We start from the raw sequence: 19,000 nt of genomic DNA on the forward strand, positions 1-19,000 counted from the left end.
GAATTTGGGGGCTGAGAAGGACACTGAAAAGCAACCCTGAAAGGTGACACATTGGTGATGAGAATCTACGGCTCATAGATTCACAGGGACTGAGTCTTATTACCTTAAATAATAAGAATTTTGCCAAAACGTTGTCATCCTGTTAGTCAAGCAGCTGCTACTTTTAAGATCTTTTCAGTATTTTCCAGACAATTTATTTAAAACATTGAAACACCAGAGGAAGCACCATTTTAAAAGTTCAAGTGATTATTTACAGAGATTATTTCAGGAAAAAAAAACATGTAATAATCTTATTAGTAATCATGTAAATATTTTGAGACATTGTGGTGGTTGGAGAAAGTTTCCCAAATGACACACACTGCTCAGCGGGCATTATTTAAAAATGTCAGCCTTAGACTTGCAAACCCATTTGAGAATTTAAAATATTTCAGTTAACTGTTTAGACTTCATTATAAATTCAGTTTCTTAACTGTTATCGTGCAATCAAAATACAGCAGAACAGATAGAGAAGACCGCAGCATTACCCGCTCCCATGCTTAAGGTCTTTGCCTCAAATGCACTGCTCCATCAAAACAGGATTTTGGAAGGAGCCCTTCCATTGATTTGTCATGGCTCGAGGAAGTGGAGAGGATATTGCTACTCCTGGGTAACATCTTGTTCTGGTCATTCCACTGGCTGGGAGTCGACCAGCCTAGTGTCTCTATCCCAAAATGTTCACACTCCACCATTTGACTGCATTCTCTCTATGCTTTCAGGACCTTGTTCAAAACCAGTCTTTCCCAGGATACTTTTCCGACTCTGATTCACACTTATTGTGGGTGGGGGGTCAGGACAGGATACCCTACGACATTAAAGACAACGGGAGACTTCTCAACCACAGGTGCATTAACGTGACAAGGGCAGGTGTACAAGTAATTGTTACTTAGAATCACCGCCAGGTTTTTGAATAATTTATTTAAAAATATAGAGACAAGAGTTCCTTCAGGATATCCTTGTAATAAAGACACTCTCATTAAGTGTTATTACAATCTGCTTTCTTGAAAGAAATGGGAGAAATAACCAGGAAATACCATAACTTAAAATTTATGCAGGCCTTAATGTTTCTCACGAGGGCTGTCGATGATTTATGCCACAGAAGGGGAAACGAGGAAGTGCTGACATAAACTAAACAATTTAGATCTTACTTACATGCCATTTTATGTTGTTTCCCGAGGATTTAATATGTGTAAGTTATTTCTCTCACCAACCTGTGAGTTTCTGGAGCAAGATGGTTGTCAGATGTAACAAGTAAGAATACAGATTTAGCAAATATTACATGGGACATACTTACAATAAACAAACAAACAAAAAAGAACCATTCATTATTTATCTGACACTGAGATCGAACTTCAGACTGACATTCAGCTGGGCGTTCTGTGTTCTGTCCGGCAACCCCTGTCAAGAAACGGGTCATCTGACGAGTGTTGTAGATCGCCCACAGGCCTGGCTCGGTGCTGGACACCTGCAGGGCCTTCATTAGATACTTGTGAATGGACAGTTTGCAGACTTATTTCACTGCTGCTTTAAAAACAAGCCTTAAAAGAAACGAATAAGCGTGAACATTCCCTTCACCGGATGATTTCAAAGAGAAATTAAGAGAAGAGCCGAGGACTCCATTCTCCCCTCTGTGGCAATCCTGCAGAGTGCTCTGCTCTGTGCGACGGAGCTGAGGTTAACTTAATGACAGGCCTTAGTTCCACATGGCACTTCTGGGTTATTACCTCGTCCTTAATGCAGGCGATGTTTCAAACTAGGTCACGTCTACTTCTTACCAACTACTTGAAGATGTTTCAAGAAGAGCCAACTCACCCAGCAACCCAGAGAGAGTAGCATGGAGTTTCTTTACAGGCATCCTGATTTCTGCTTCCTTCTGGAACTGGAGTCAATTTAGACCCAGATGTGTGTTTCTTCTATGCTTCTTTCCACCAGCTTGCTTTTTTTTTTTTTTAAATATTTTATTTATTTATTTGACAGAGAGAGACAGCCAGAGAGAGAGGGAACACAAGCAGGAGAGAGTGGGAGAGGAAGAAGCAGGCTCCTAGAGGAGGAGCCTGATGTGGGGCTCTACCCCAGAACGCTGGGATCACGCCCTGAGCCCAAGGCAGATGCTTAATGACTGCGCCACCCAGGCGCCCCTCCACCAGCTTTCTTGATTATAAAGGAAAGCTGTTGTTTCTTAATTTCACTAAGCAATAGAGCAAACCACTGTGCATATAAATTTGGTAAGTTTCTCCTTTTAAGACTTTAAGAAAATACGAAGGAGAGGAAACACTTCTTTTCACTGGTTCTTACAATAACACCTGTGGGGCCTTCATTTAGTTTCCTCTGATGTTTACTGCCAAATTAAAAAAAAAATACCATCAATACAGATCAGATGAAAGTGAATCCAACCTCTAGTCATATTAAATTAAAAATACATTTAGATTTTCATCGTCTTCCAGAAAGTCCAAGAAAAATAGTACACATTTGTGGTTGGATTCTGAAAATCAAGACATCATTGCTCACTTTGGCAGCACATAGAAAAATCAAGAGATCACAAATGGGTAAGTCTAAGAGTTCAATTCTGAAAGAGTTGATGTACAGTAGTTCAATCAGGTTCGGCGTGACTCACAGAGTGGCGTAGATTAGGGGGATAATGAATGTGGTAGCTCGTTGAGCTCACAAACAAGATATTTTCAACTCTTGACATATGTCTTAAAGAAGAAAATCCTTTTAAAAAGACTTCAGAGTTGGAAAGTACCCCCAAATATTATTGACTCCGTCTTTTTACACCATGTATATATTTTCCCTTTTGAGGCCTTTTCCCATGTCATAATAGAATATTATTAAAATGAGGTCAAATAATCAAAACACTCAAAAAAGGTGGTCTTATTACCAAGTTTCTTTTTCTACTTTCCAGGATATATATATATATATATATTTCTTTTAATAAACAACTACAGGACCTAAGCAATTAGTAATGTCAACTCATCAGGTCAAGGATTAAGTCATGTTGGAAGGGACTGAGTATACACTTGGTCATGGCACTCAGATGCTTATTACAGAAATACAGGGACATCAATTTTTACATAACGCCCCAAATGACTCCCCTTACGACTCACTCTGTAGTACAGTCTCTAACAATTAAAATATCACTAAATAATCCCTTCAGGGAAATACATCGTACCTATTCATCATTCATTTTGTTGCTAAAATGACATTCAGCTCTAAATTTAATGTGTCTACACATATAAGATATACCTACTAAAAAATAAATACAAAAACAGAGCCATCATGAAATCATTTTTTCAGAGCAGGACAGCTAAAAAGTCAGGATTTATGCTTAATTTTAAATCTTTAGAGTTAGAATGTAATTAATTCTAAGCTAAAACAATTTATGGGATATATATATTTTAATATATATATATATATATGTTTTAAGTCTTAATAGAAGATAATTCATTTGGTCACAGGATTAAGGGCTGGTCTTAGTTTTTTTTTTTCAGACTTGTTTTTCCTGATTATGAGAAACACCTAACAAGTTCTAGAAATCTCAGGATTTACATTTTAGTGATATAACTGGTGACTGAAAGCTAATGACCACCTGATGCTATTTTGTATAAAGAAACAATAAGAGTTTCAAACTCCTCTGATCTCCTTTAATACTACTATCACTTCTCATAAATGATCTATATACATATATTTCTGTCGATGCAAAATATAGACTGAATTTTAGCCACCCTCGAAGGTTCGGCTGACATGGGCTCTGCTAAGATGTTAGCGAGCAGTTACTGTGCTAAGCACCACGTCTGCAGTGCTCACGTGCATTTAACCTTCACCATAACTCCCTTGGGCTAAGTATGAAGATCGCTATCTTAGACCTGAAGATGCCACCAAGCTTTCACGCACCCTACTGGCGGCTCCGTATCTTGACAAGGCACAGGCATTACTGACGGAATACTGAATATTAGTGTCTCATACTTTTATCTGAATCTGTTTCAACAATTCGTCCTTATATCTACAACTTGAACGAAAGGACCATTCTTCCAAAACATACCTGGCAAAGAGTAACATGTGCGAGAGGTATTTTTAAAAGATTCCGTGAATAAATGAATGCCTATGGATAGGCAGCTGGATTCTACAGTTTTGTTTTGGTTTTTTGTAGCCTCTCATTTCCATCAGCAGATAAGAGCAAGCACCATTACTTGCTTTGGATATATTTTCATAATGTATAATATGATGTGGGGAGGTAAGTAGGTGGACAGGAGCAGTTCACACTGTAACAGACACCGTCAGCGCTCTGCCCATTTCCCTTTGGGTCCCTTTACCATTGTAGCGCACACAGGCTCATGCCATACTTATACTCCCTAAAACCCAAAGCTGGGTCTTCTAAAAGGCGGGGGGAATGCCCTCAGGCAACTGGAATCTATCCGTGTAGAAGCAAGCAGGAGATCCCAGTGGATCAACTTGGGGAGGGTCATCTTGTCCAATGAGTGGTGTATCTCTAATCTGGTCGTCTTGTCCTCTGTTGGGGCAGTGCAGCCCTGAGGCATGCCTTGCACTGTTTCCATAGCCTTCCCCACATCAGTGAGCCAATGCTAGGCTCTCTGAGGTGCTGCCTGATAACACACCTTTGCTTGGCTTACTTCTTCTCTGTCCCATCTCCTCACTCCACCTCTAGTTCTCCAGGCAACAGTTCTTAGATAAGTCACTTTTATAAGAACCTTGGTCCCAAGTCTTGCTTCCCAACCTAAAACAAATGTCTTCTACCATGCAGCCAGGATGCACCGGAGACACCGAAAACAGCCCATGTGTTTCATCACAAGCCTCAACTAAAGAAATTACCTGTTGTAGTAGTAAATGACCCTGTGGTAGGCAGACCAATAACCTCCCAAAGATATCCGCATCCTAATGCTGGAACCCACGAACGCTAGGTTACATGGCAAGGTGGGATTAAGGTTGCAGGTGAAATTAAGGTTCCGACTCAGCTGAGCTTACAGATAGTATCTTGGATGATGGGGGGGAGGGCAACGTTTGACAAAACTGGATGAGAAACACAGAAGAGAAGGTGTTGGTGGGTCGTGAAGTGGGACTCCCCTGTTCACTGCTGGCTGTGAAGACAGACAGGGGACCCCTATGTAGACGGACACCAGGAGCCGGAAAAGCTGTAAATGGCAAGAAAGTAGATTCTCCCCTAGAACTTCTGGAAAGGTACTCAGTCCTGCCAAAAACCTTGACCTTTTCCCCCCTTGTGAGACCTACCTGGAGGACTTCCAGCCTCCAGAACTAAAAGATAATACATTTGTGTTGTTTTATACAATTCAATTTGTGGTTACTCTTTAGGGAAGCAGTAGGAAACTAATACAATCACTGGCCATACCATTCTGGCTCTGGGAGCTGGTGCCTAGCTGACCTTGGGCAGGACACTTCAGTGTCCCCAAGCTTCGATGGCGGTATTGATGAAATACCCATCAACTTCGTAAGGCTGTTCTGAGTCAATGTGTAAATGATTAAGAGGAGTACTTGGTCCAGTAAGAATTCATTACATGGTGGTTGCTCTATTCCTGCTGTCAGTAAGTGCAGTGTGCTATTTCCTGGAAAACTCAGAACTACTTCTTCCTCTGTAGGATTTCAAGACAGGTGCTGTGCGATATACCAGTAAGGAAATACCATTCTGTGTCCTGCCTCAGTAGAGGCTCATTCAGTAAAGGGAAGAAACAGCATTCATAAAATAGGTAGTATAGTTACAGTGAAATTATGTCAAATCCACATTCCTTAGTATGTTTCAGGCCAGAAAATATGGTGACAATGGTATATAACTTGGGCATCTGTCTCCGATTGTGGGCAGTATTCGAGTTACACTGATAGCCTATGAAAATGGTGGTCTATTATCAAATTAAGGCAGAAATGAAGCAGAAAAATTTGCTTGCCTATTTACATTCTTTTTAAATAATTATTTCAGGAATGCCAAGATAGATGCTGACCTGAATTCTGAAGGGTAAAACTAAGCTAGGGAGACACATTCATCAACATGAATGGCGCGTATATGAACATCCGAGTCCTAGAAGGCTATTCACATCCATCCATCAGACGGCCTTGGCCAAAGAAACCTTACAGAACATCTCTGCAGACAGCCTCTGATGACGACATATGTGCAGCAGAGCAGACACACACCAAAAAATGAAAAAGAAATGAAAGCAGCATTAAAAATGTCATTTTCTTCAAGCTACAAAAGAAACTTCTATCTTTCCCTTGTTTTGGTAAATTCCCAGTTAGTACTAGCACAGCTATAAATAAGAGGTTGGAAAAAAAAATCAACACGAAGTAAGGTGATCCACAGATGTCAACACCATAGACGATACGAAGCCAACAAAGCAGATTTAACAAGCCATCCTGGAAAAACGCTCTCGTTGTGGCCATCACTTCGCGTAAAGTGAGTAGCTTCTTGGCAACAGATGTTTCTATTTCCTCTCAGAGGGATGAAAGGAAACCTTGCACCATTGCCAGGTGTTTTGTTTTCTTTTGTTTTGTTTTTGTCAGTCGATTGTTTTTTTATTTTTGGTTTGTTTGTTGTTTGTTGTTTTTGTTTTTAGAAAGTCACGGATTGGGAGCCGTTCAGGCTAGACTCATTTGAGCTGAATTTGGATCAACAGTAAAGCCACAGCATCTTACTCTTTGGTATAGTGAAAAAGGTCAGCTAATTTTGCAAGAAAACAAACACAAACAGGGCTTCTGTTTACAGACCAAGCGCTGGATGTATTTGGGCATGTGACAGGTGCATAGCCTTCATCTGCTAGGTAGGCGTGTTTCTAACTCCATGTGTCCCCTTAGTGCTCCTGGAAAAAGAGTCCAAACCCCTGCTCCACTGACTCTGGACTCCTGCCAACTCTTCCCCAGACTCAGGAGCAGAAGCATTAAAAATAAAATCAACCATTAAAATACAACATGGACAGGCCCTTTCTAGGCATCACACCAGAGGGGATTCCTGTGCAGCCTTTCACTTGGCACTTGATTCCCAGTGCTTTGAGAAGGTTGCGAGTACCTGGGTCCCCTCTCCTCTCTGCATCGTGAGCAGTTCACAACCCCCGGGTGGGACTCCTCTAGAAGGCCACTGCCAGTTTGGGTTTACGGGGTTTCTTGAGGGCCCTCCTTGCTCCTCTATGAGTAGGTCATTGTTAGAATACTAGACGGAGAATATACCAACGTCATCGACACTTCCCAGCAGCTGGAGAACAGCTGTATGCCAAGCACCATGATGGATGTGTTGCAAGCGTTATCCTATTCCTACCATATTCTCTCCCTCTGGGGAAAGTGGCCATTCATTCGTTTTTCAGCTAAGGAAAAGGAGGTTCAGAGAACGAAGCAAACCCAGGACCACAAGACTACGTGGCAAGCCAGGCTTCCCTTCAGGTTTCTGATTCTACCCCCGCCCCCCGGTATTGAAGCCACTACAAAAGGTGAACATGTTAAAGGTGATGGTCTATCTTTGTTTTACTTTGATCTGGTAAAAATCTATAGAGACATTATCCTAGAAACTTTCTGTGATCCATTTCTTCTATTCCCTATACACATCTCCCCACCCTACTCTCGTTCTGCAGCCACTACCATCATTCCTTCCAGGATTCCATGCATTTTAAAGAAAAAAAAAGATAAAAAGGATCCACGATAATAGCCTTGTATCAAAATACCATGCGACTGCCATCAGGAAGTGACGCTGGGTTCAAGCAGTCTTCCCAGGGTGTTTCACAGGGGGAGCATCTCTTCCTTGACTTTGACTTTTGTGAATTCACCACCACACAATTCTACAATGAAGTCACTGATTGTAAATCCATGTCTTTCAGAATAATTTGGGAGACTGTTCTAAAGTTTTACACATCTTCGACCACCTTGCTTTCTACATTACAGACATGAAAAACTCCCCACTCCTACTGGTAGCCATAAGTGAAAACCAATTAAGAAAGCTATGAAATTATCCTGCAATTTTATGGACAGATTCTCTTTGGAAGTATTCAGTACAATTGCAGATTTCCATGATTATCTGCATAGAAAGCAACTTACAAGAGTTCAGTTATTTTAGAATCTTATTCCTTTCTTAAGTGAAGTCTCCTGCAGAATCCTTTTAAGAAGTGATGGAGATGAAGTTATCAGAGATAATTTTTTGGTTACACTTTCCTATTGTCTCCTGTTGGAAGATTACTTCCCCCACCTTGTTCTTCTTTGCAGTTTTGTCATTGTTTTTGTCCTCAAGTCATCCATGGACCAAGCTAAGTAGAACCCCTCACTGGTTTCTTATTTAGATACTTAGGTCATTGGAACACCTCTGTCACCGCCCCCCCCAATCATATCCACCCACTTTTTGGGCGTTCAGAGGCGAAGTGCTCCTCGTTCTAACATGGAATTTAAGAAAAATCATCTTGGCTTCCCAATTTCCTGTTTCCTGACCCACCCTGGATTAGGCACCCACCTCCATATCCTCAAGACATGATGCCATCAAAGCTGCTCATGGTCTGTTTCACATTTATGTCTGTGTCTACACGCCCATCCTTCTCCACGTCATTGTATTGTTTCCTCAAAGTGTATGCAGTATCTGGACCTCAAAGGTGCTTAATAAATGTTGATATAAAATGTAATGCAAAAAAGACCCTGTTCAAATTATCATTAACAGTTAGTTGTTGTGTCTCTAAAATGGTAGCCCGACACTCATCCCACCCTTCTTTAATGGGCCTCCAGCATCTCAGGGACATTTGTACAGTAAGTAATAGGAATGTTGACCCAGGATTCTTGAAAAATTAATACCAGAATTGTGGAAACTGATTTGGAAGGGACACAGGGCCATCAAAAGGCATTTTTTTCATGAAATATAAATTATCATAAATACATTTGAGATAGCTTCTTGAAGCAGAAATGATGATTGCTTCGGTTACTACACGTCTTCAGTATATGCTGAATTAACACCTGCAGCTTTTGCTTCTAACCCTCAATTGCAAGTTATTTTTGTCTGGACTGATTTTTCTTTACTAGACTGAAATTTGTATATTCCATTTTGACATGCTATAGAACTATTTTATATAGCATTGTTATTGAGGTCTATGCAAATAAACCAAGAATTGCTTACTTTTCAAAGAAAGTTTTTAGATTTAAAATCTCTCTTTTTTCCCCCCAAGGAACCAAGAATTATGCTATACAATGACTAAATACCCTCAAAATTAAGGTGATGATTATAACATCTTCGAACTATATTTTAATTTTAAAAAAGCCATTAGCAACCTGTATTCATGTACTAGACATGTACAAACCACCACGCCATTCATGAAATAATTAGCTTTAAAAGGCAATGATATGTAATCATGTTAAGACATCAAAGATTTGACAAGAAAACAAAACCCTCTCATTGGAGAATCAATTAATTTTCAGAAGATGTTAATAAGCTGAATTTAATCTAATTAAATACAAGTAAAGTGTGAGATCAAAGTGGCAACGACAACAAAACAACACAAAACAACAAATGCCAAACTGATAAAATATCATAGCATTAGCTTGATTAAATTTTGGTTGTCTTATCAATGAGGCCTGCCGTAATGTCATTAAAGATTTAAAACAAATACCAACACCGCAATTCCATTCAGCAAATATTAAGTTAATAAAGAAATGCAAAAGAACACCCATATTTTCTCCCGAATGCCTCCTGATCAAATATTCAAGAACTATCCTACAGAACGTAAAATGGCACATAATAGACACTTGTTAGGATTCATCCTTCCAAGGGGCGCCTGGGTGGCACAGTCGTTAAGCGTCTGCCTTCGGCTCAGGGCGTGATCCCGGCGTTATGAGATCTAGCCCCACATCAGGCTCCTCCGCTGTGAGCCTGCTTCTTCCTCTCCCACTCCCCCTGCTTGTGTTCCCTCTCTCACTGGCTGTTTCTATCTCTGTCAAATAAATGAATAAAATCTTTAAAAAAAAAAAAAAGAAAGAAAGAAATTATCCTTCCCCTCTTTTGTCCCAAAGCAAACCAATGAAACTCTGTATACCAGGACAGTAACCACAAAGAGTGGTTATTAATTAGTTGCTACACAGGCATGAATATTTTTAGAAATTTGGGCTTATTCTCTGCCTGGAGTGGAAGGGTTACATGGAACTCTATCCTACAAACCAGGTATAAATTTCCATTCTTTATCTTTCTATATGTAGAGCTTTGGTTAATTTGATTTACACTCTCTGATCCTCAACCTCAGAACCTACAGAATGAGAATAATGAATCTTCCCCAGAGTTGCAAGAATTAACTGAGATAATGTATCTTAAACCCTTAGCCCTGGACCCAACCTGAAGTGAGGAGTCGTTACATGTGAGCTAATAACCCTAACACAAACTCGTGAGACGACCCTGCAGTGGGACATAGAACAAATCCCAGTTGCCATCCTAGTTGTAAAACAGCCTAAAGGAGTTTGTTTGAATTTCACTATAAATCCAATTTTGGGGGCACCTGGGTGGTTCAGTTGGTGAAGCGTCTGCTTTCAGCTCAGATCATGATCCCAGGGGTCCGGGGATCTAGTCCTGCATCAGGCTCCCTGCTCAGTGGGGAGCCTGCTTCTCCCTCTATCTCTGTCCCCAGGTTGTGTTCTCTCTCTCTCTCAAATAAAATCTTCTTAAAAAATCCTATTTTTAACTAAAAATTATAATTATATGCATATTACATTAAATTACATGTACACAGTCATACCCATTGAGGCTGGGATCCAGAGAACGCAAAGTCCCAGGGAAGGATTCCGCTACCTGCAGTTCTACTTGAAGGCAAGAGCTGGCAGTGAAGCTGGGATCCTACTGTCTTCACTGTTTTCACAGGGATATGTGGAAGGTGGCTCAAGAAAAGGGGCAATGCAGCCCCATAGGAGACTCTTACATGGAGGAGTGAAGTGGCTCCTGGTTTTGCAGTCCACAGCTTACAGACTCAGCAGCCTGCGGGGGCTGGCAGGATGGGGGCTCCGGTAAAGGTGAGCACATCCCCTTCAGTGGGCTGGGGCCACGGGAAGCTGTGGGCCAGTGGTGCCCAGTTCGCCAGGTCTTTAAAGAGAAGCCAGATGTGTTTATTAAAAGTACCTTGACTTTTAAACTTGGTGAGGATGCTTTTAAACCCAAAGTGGGTTGCAAGATCGCCTCTACGGGCCATAGTGTGGGTCCTCTGATTAAAGAGTTCTCACAGCAGAGGTAGCACCAAATCGCACAGAGGTATCATCAGTGACAAGAGCCAAGAAGGAAGGCACTAACATGGGGACGAGTGCCAAGACCCCCCAGCCTCCCCACACAAGCACTGCTCCCTTTGTCTGGAAGGTTCTTCCTCCGCCAACATCTACCTCACAGACACCTTGCTTCATGGGCCACCTGCTCCCAGAACCTCTCCCTGCCTCCTCGACCCACTCATAGCACCCACACTCAGCTGCTAACCTATCACTAGTAAGACTGTACTTGATGTTAATAGTAAACCAGGTACACCGTGAGCAATGCGAGGGTTATGTCCTCAGTGGGTTCTGTGTAACGGGATCGCCTCAACAGAGCCGTTCTCGATGTTCAATCAACAGATGTTGCCCGTTTGCTCGTCTTCCCTCTGAGGCTGCGAGCTCCTTAGGGTGCCAGGGCTTCTATATATTTCATTTCTTCATTCGTAACTGCCTCAATGCTAAATAAATACATAGTAGGTGTTCACAGAATGTTTTAAAGCATGTTACTAGGTAGCTATTGCTAGGTACCGTGACAGAAATCCACGATCTAGGGGTGCCTGGGTGGCTTAGTCGTTAAGCGTCTGCCTTCGGCTCATGGCATGATCCTGGTGTTCTGGGATTGAGCCCCACATCAGGCTCTTCAGCTGGGAGCCTGCTTCTTCCTCTCCCATTCCCCCTGCTTGTGTTCCCTCTCTCGCTGGCTTTATCTCTCTTTGTCAAATAAATAAAATCTTTTAAAAAAAATCTACAATCTATCGATGAACAAAGGAGGCAAGTATGTGCCTTCCTCTCTCCTGTGGCTCGTAGTCCATAAAGGGGCTGGGAATAAGGGGACTGGGTATGTGGGAGCAGGGGGTCTCATGGCAGGTCTTACTGGGAGGTTGAAGACGATGAGGAATTTGGCCAAGCAGCTGTGTGGGGAACAAACACAGCAGGGAGAGGACACCCCTGAGAGAAAAAGCCAGGGCGCCTCCTGGGTCCAGGAGATGGGAAAGGAGGCGAGCCAGGTCAGAGGGCGGGAGGAGCCAGACAGGAAGCTGGGGCCAGGGGGTGCAGGGAGGGCAGGGCCTAGCAGGCCACTTTAAAGACTGGGGATAGGTGAATGCTGGAGAATCCAGGGGCCAAAAGTCAGCAGTCCTGGGTGATGGGAAAAGAGACCATGACATAGAATCAAAGAATACATTTCGATTTAAGTATAGCAAACAGGTTTGGGCTCACTTTGATTTTCGTGCTCAGATATCCAACCAGTGGTAATATAAACAACATGAATTAAATGTTGTAATATTTGGTTACAAAGCTGAGAGCTCTGTGTGTGTCCATGAGAGAGACAGACAGAACTAGGTATTACGATCATGAATCAATGTATAGTGATTACATTTTAAAGATAGAAAGAAAATACCAAAAGGAAAAAGTAGCACGACAGCTGATGAAAAGAAATAGATTAGAAATATTATTGAGAAATGTGGAAGAAAAAAGGTGTCTGAACCACTACTAGATATGGTAGGAATGGTGGCATGAACTTGGTTTTTTGGAGGTCTAGGGACAACTTCAGAACTTCCACTGCATTAACGGAAGAGGGAAGGGGGGGGTTAAACAGAAGGGGGAATGAACCACGAAAGACTATGGACTCTGGGAAACAAACTGAGGGCTTCAGAGGGGAGGGGGTTGAGGGATTGGGATAGATCGGTGATGGGTATTAAGGAGGGCACGTATTGCATGGTGCACTGGGTGTTATACACAAGTAATGAATCATGGAACGTTACATCAAAAACTAGGGATGTAGTGTATGGTGACTAACAAAACATAATAAAAAATTATTATTAAAAAAACACAAAAAATCCCCACATCGTTTTGCTAATCATAATCAAACTACAAGCAGAATTTGGAACATCGTCAAAACACTTCTTCCATTAATCTATGCTATATTAAAGAGACAGACCTCCAAGGAATTTTTTTTCTGCTCCCTTTCCAAATTTTTCAATATACATCACAGGGGGCTTGTTAAGCAACATCTCTTCGATTTGATTTCTGGGAGGTTGGGGGTTCTTAACCCGGGTTTCACTGGCCTTCCTGCAGCAGCTTTGTGTCTCTGGATCGCATGCACAATTTTCTACATGGGGGAGTTTTCCTTGGACAAGAGTCCATCATTTCCAGAGTTGAAAAGTATAAAAGATCAAGTTCCCATGCATGAGAAAATTTTTCCAAATGGTATCTAACAGTTGGGTTTGTTAAGATCCCTCAAAATGCCCTATTCTTGTCATGATCTAAACTGGGGCAATCATATACTAACAAATGAAAGTAATAAGCAGAGGTACTTATTTGCATATTTCAGAACAAAGAAAGGATTACTTGTCAGAACTACCTGAACGAGACAGGCACTCATAGGTTTTGTTTTGCATCAGATAATTACCCCCGTCATCAATTTACAGCAGCTATGATTAGAGGTAATTTTAAAGGTAAAAATGTAAATTCCTTTTCCAATAGAGCTCCTAGGATTGCATTTCATTCCTGAGATTTGCCTTCGTAGTGCTTTTTCTTTCTTTCCATCATATATTTTAAAAATACTCTGCTTTCACATAAAATATTAATGCCAGAACACCTAAGTTCCTTAAGTAGCCAGAGCTAGATCAAACGTGTATCACTTTTACGTTATTTTCTCTGGCAAATGGGAAAATAAAAGCCACTGGGAAAGAACAATGGAGTTAGAAACACTCTTTCAAGAAAAAATTTCAGAAATATCTTTATTTCTATTAGAATGGCTTAAAGACGAACTTAAACTTTCACCCTGCAAAAAAAGTCTCTATTACGATATGAGCTTCATTTGTTAATGGTCTAATATATTATGTATTGTGTTTTTGTAATAGTAAAAGTTGAATCAGTTCCAGGAAGCCCCAATGATGCTCTATATACAAGTTCTTCCCGAACACTCAACACTGCAAGAGATATTACAATTCCATTTTATAGAAAAGGAAACTTTTTAGTTTTTTCGCACTCAAATCACTAGTAATTGAGATTTAAAACCAAGACTCTGGGCCCACACTTTTGGACTCCTCAATGACTCTCTCTAAGGCTACTTCACCTCATAATTCTTAAGTACAGCATTTTGCAGCAAAGTCCGGTGAGAAGACCATACTTACTATGGAAACTGGATTTTTCTATTTCTGTTACTTATAAATTGGCTCCACATTCCATTGTATTTGGGGTTTCTAACAATCCAGTGGTTTAAAAACAACAACAACAAAAAGGAAGCCTGTATTTAAACCTCGTACTGCCAACCAGTAAAATGTAAAGCATTAAATAAAACAAGGATATTTTTTTCACATGTGAATTTTATTTGTGGTACTTTATGTGAAGACACATTTTCTGAGCCTTTTATTGCCTTTGAGAGACTACACCAGGATCAAGTGTCAATCAAAGTGCTTGTCTGAGGGAATTCTCAACACCACAGGACTCAGAGCCTGAGGGTCAGGTTGCTCCCTGGGAAAGCAATAAAACATGGAAGAAGAAGGGAAGAACGTCAAAAGCTGCCATATCACAGAGGAAAGAATCAAACTTTCAGTCAGAACTGTGATTTACAAACTGTGCTTTCTGTGGCATATTATGCAAAGAGTTTCCTTTTTAGTCTACTCTCCTTCAAAGGTTAGTGCTCACCAAATCTATCCTCCGAATACAAGCACAGGGAATCTTACTTACTTCAGTGAGATTCAGTTGTCTGTCTGCAGACCATTACTACGCAAACAGACGGGACCAAACCTGAGGAAGTCACGTGGGACATTCTCACCTACACCATCATTCTTTGTCAAGCCCTGAGATAAAACTGAGGCCCAATAAAATGTTCATCAGCCGCCCAATCAGGCCTGAAGAACAATGTAGAAGTTCTGAGTTTTAATACATGAGCCTCAGGTGAGGCCCTAGGGGCTGGTGGTCTATACCAGCTCTTGGTACCAGGAGGGCAACCTCTAGTAAGCCCAGACTCCTGTGGCTGCAAGGAGTCATACAGCCACACCAGAACAGCCCCCACCTTCCCCACCTTGTTCCCTGATCTGGGCAAAAATTTCCTTTTTTTAAAAAAATGTTTTTAAAGATTTTATTTAATAGAGAGCACAAGCAGGGGGAGAGTCAGGCAGAGGGAGAAGCAGGCTTCCCACTGAGCAAGGAACCTGATACGCCATTCCATCCCAGGACCCTGGGATCATGACCCGAGCGGAAGGCAGATGCTTCACCAACGGAACCAAAATTTCACCCCCGGACAAAAATTTCTGATCAACTTATTACTGCACAGAATGTTGAAATCCCATGAATGTGCATTAAAGTTTCTTTCTTCTCTTTTAAATCACACATCAGCACTGAAATGCATATTTGACTTTATAATGAAGCCACCCTAATCATCTTGTTTAGAAACATCTCTGATTCGGTATGTTTAGATCTCAACAAAGCAAAACCAGATCTGACACAACCCGAAACTGTTTGCCCCACGGCTGGAAATCAACATGATGGGTCAGATTGTTAGCCGAGCCTAAAAGATCATGTGGTTTAGAGAGGGCAATTTTATCTCCACCCACATGGTTTGCCCACAAAACTGAGTTAAGAGACAGAGCTCTAGATTAACAAGCTGTGATTGTGTAGGCAGAATTTTTAACGTGGTTCCCCAGAGATGGCCTTCCCCGAGTCCCCCAGAACCTAAGGAAATGATGAAACAGCCCTCGAGTGAACAGGCCGTGATATGCCACAGTTGACCTTGAAATAGGGGGTGTGCCCTGACTTAATCACAGGATCCCTTTAAGAAGCCACATGTTTTCTCCGACTGGTATCAGAAGCGGGAGAGAGAGAGAGAGATCCTAAGATGAAATGGGTACCCTTGCTGGCTTGCAGACTGAGTCTGACGAAGAAACACCCATTCTACACTTTCAACTAAACGAATTCCGCCAACAATCTGAAAGATCACAAAGCAAATTCTTCCCCAGAGACTATAGGGATCAGCGCCCTGTAGCATCAACGCCTTGGTTGAGCCTGGGAGACGCTGAGCGCAGAACCCAGCTGAGCTCACTGGGGATTCTGAGCTACAGAACCAGAGACATCAACATTGTTCTCAGTCCCTGAAACTGGTGGTGATTTGTCCTGTGGCAACTGAAAACTCGCGGGTATTTCCACAAGGATGGAGAAACAAAGCAGTGAGAAGGTTCTCATTTTCACCAACTGACATTTATTTTAAAATGTCTTACCGGAAGGTGAAGATAAACTAGCTGGATTATCAGCAACACGTGACTTCTTTCTCATGTTCCAACATCACCCAATAAAGCCTGAAACTAGAAACCTGCCCTAATAGAACACATTAGTGCCAAAAAGGGCATTGCAGTTAATGGTTACTTCTGACATTCAGATTACACTGTTTTCTAGAAAGTTTATATAAATATAGGTTACCACGACCACATTAATTAGTAAATATTTTTGAAGGAGGTGATCTGAGGCTATGCAGAATATTCTAACCTGTAGTGATTTATTGTGATGGCCTAACGATGGTTTAATACTTCCCCTACTTTTCCTACATTAGTTAGCATCATTCTGTAAGAAATACTGGTCCCTTCTCCTTAGTTATGTATTCATTCATTCATTCATTCATTCATGGCATTTCCTTATTTTGGAGCACATGAAGAGGCTCTAGGATCATTTTGATCCTATAGAATCAGCCATTCCTCCAAGGAACCCTGGATTCTCTTTTTGGGTGATAGAAACCATGACCTGAGGGGCACCTAGGTGGCTCAGGCCATTGAGTGTCTGACTTTGACTGAGGTCATGATCTTAGGGTCGTGCGATTGAGCCACTGAGTCAGGCTTCCTCCTCAGCAGGGAGTTGGCCTCTCCCTTTCCCTCTGCCCTTGCTTGTACTCTCTCTCCCTCTCTTAAAATTAAATAAAATCTTAAAGAAAGGAAGAAAGAAAGAAAGGAACCAAGACTTGGGCACCAGATATGCCTGTTGCTACTGGGGTATCACGGAAGACCCCTCAGGGAGCAGAACCAGAAACCACATGTACCCGTGCTAATCCACGTACACAAATACCCAATTATCCGTCGTCCGTGTACCTACATGTGTTCCTGTCGTACCTCGGATTCTAATCCAGCGCCATAATGCCATCCTGGCCTTCCCCCTTTCTTATCTGTAACTTACTTCTCAGACAGTGAAAGTCCTGCTTCTCATTATGTATACTTTCAAAGATCTTTGTATCACCACTTAATCTATTATTGCATTTACATAGCACGCAATAGACATCTGGAAGCAAGACCAAAAAAAAAAAAAAAAAAAAAAGGAGGGTCTGGGATTGGTGCAAATCAATGACCAAGTTTTATTAGCTTATCTAATAACCAAGAAGAGAACTGTGTGCATCAGTCTGTTGCTGAGAATAGACAACCAAATAAAATTCAAGAAAGCTGAAATCTGTAATTCAAGGAAAACAGTGAATTAAGAAATGCGGTCTTCACGTCTGTGTGTGCCTTGCTCAACCGCCCTTCTGCCTGCTACTCAGCATAACTTCGAACTGGCACATTGTTCTGATTCTGTTAATTAAGTGGTCAGATCTTCCACATAATTTCACTTCTGTCCTCATTTAATATGGTTTGAAAAGACAAAAGATCTTAATCTTTTCTTGAAAGATTTTATTTATTTACTGAGAGAGAAAGAGAGAACAAACAGGAGGCGCAGAGAGAGAGGGCGAGTCTCAAGCAGACTCTGCGCTGAGCACGGAGCCTGACACCAGGCTCGATCCCACGACCCTGAGATCATGACCTGAGCTGAAACCAAGAGTTGGACGCTTAACTGACTGAGCCACCCAGGTGCCTCAAGATCTTCATCTTTATAAATATAATTTTTCTGATTATAAAAGGAATATGTGTTCACTGTAGAACATTTTGAAAATACAGAAATGTATTGGAGGTAAAACTCATTACTCATCCAGCAGTAGCCTGCATCATTGGTAGGAGTATGTCCCTGGATGGATCATTTTGAATATTATATCTCTATACAGACTTTTTTCACTTTATATTATAGAGAGCACTTTCTCATACTTTTAAATAATATTTAGTAATGGAGTAAATGAAAATATATTGGAAGTTCATAACCTGGCTTAAGAATATGTAGTAACTTAGTATATAAAAGGTGTATTACTTTATCAAAGACAAGATATTCCACTCAACACACTATATTTTTGACAACTGGTTACCCATTTAGAAATAAACAGAAGCCTCATAAGGTTAAATCCCTACTGTATAATATACACTACATTATACTTGAAAAAAATGTAAGATTCAAATGTGAAAAATAAAGTTACAAGTAACCTAGAAGAAAAAAATATAAGCAGCCTGACACTACATACCAAAGTTTAAAATGACCTTTTCTGTTTCTGAATTTATCAAAATAATGGTCATCAGTTTTTTTTCCTACTCAGAAAAATGTGCGCTTGTGAGCTGGATCTTCAATGATTTTCAATGGAGCTTATTTCTCAAGAAAGTAGTTTAGATCACCTACCTCCATACCTTTGTTTGGTTTGTTTTTAGGACCCAGATACAACCCCAACAAACTCTTTCTTCAACTGTAACTGAGCAAATATTTCTGGGATGGGTTAAGGAATATTTTGGCCTAAAAGTTATTGAACAGTCTCAAGTTTCTGAGATGAGACCCCATGGCTGAGATGTCTTCAAACAGAGACCCACCGTGAAGACAGTAGCAATGTTAGGTTAGTCCCTCTTGTTGAGAGAGGACACTGGCAAACATTCCC

The 19,000-nt window shown here is 41.2% G+C and overlaps 1 protein-coding gene across 3 annotated transcripts in view; it reads right to left on the reverse strand.

Annotated features, from left to right (window-relative positions):
* The window catches only part of PRKG1 (protein kinase cGMP-dependent 1), a 1,120,820-nt gene that overhangs the window by 163,516 nt on the left and 938,304 nt on the right, over positions 1-19,000 (reverse strand). The window lies entirely within an intron of this gene.

This window comes from Ailuropoda melanoleuca, chromosome 6 (genome assembly GCF_002007445.2).
Source record: "Ailuropoda melanoleuca isolate Jingjing chromosome 6, ASM200744v2, whole genome shotgun sequence".
In the NCBI taxonomy this organism is placed as follows: domain Eukaryota; kingdom Metazoa; phylum Chordata; class Mammalia; order Carnivora; family Ursidae; genus Ailuropoda; species Ailuropoda melanoleuca.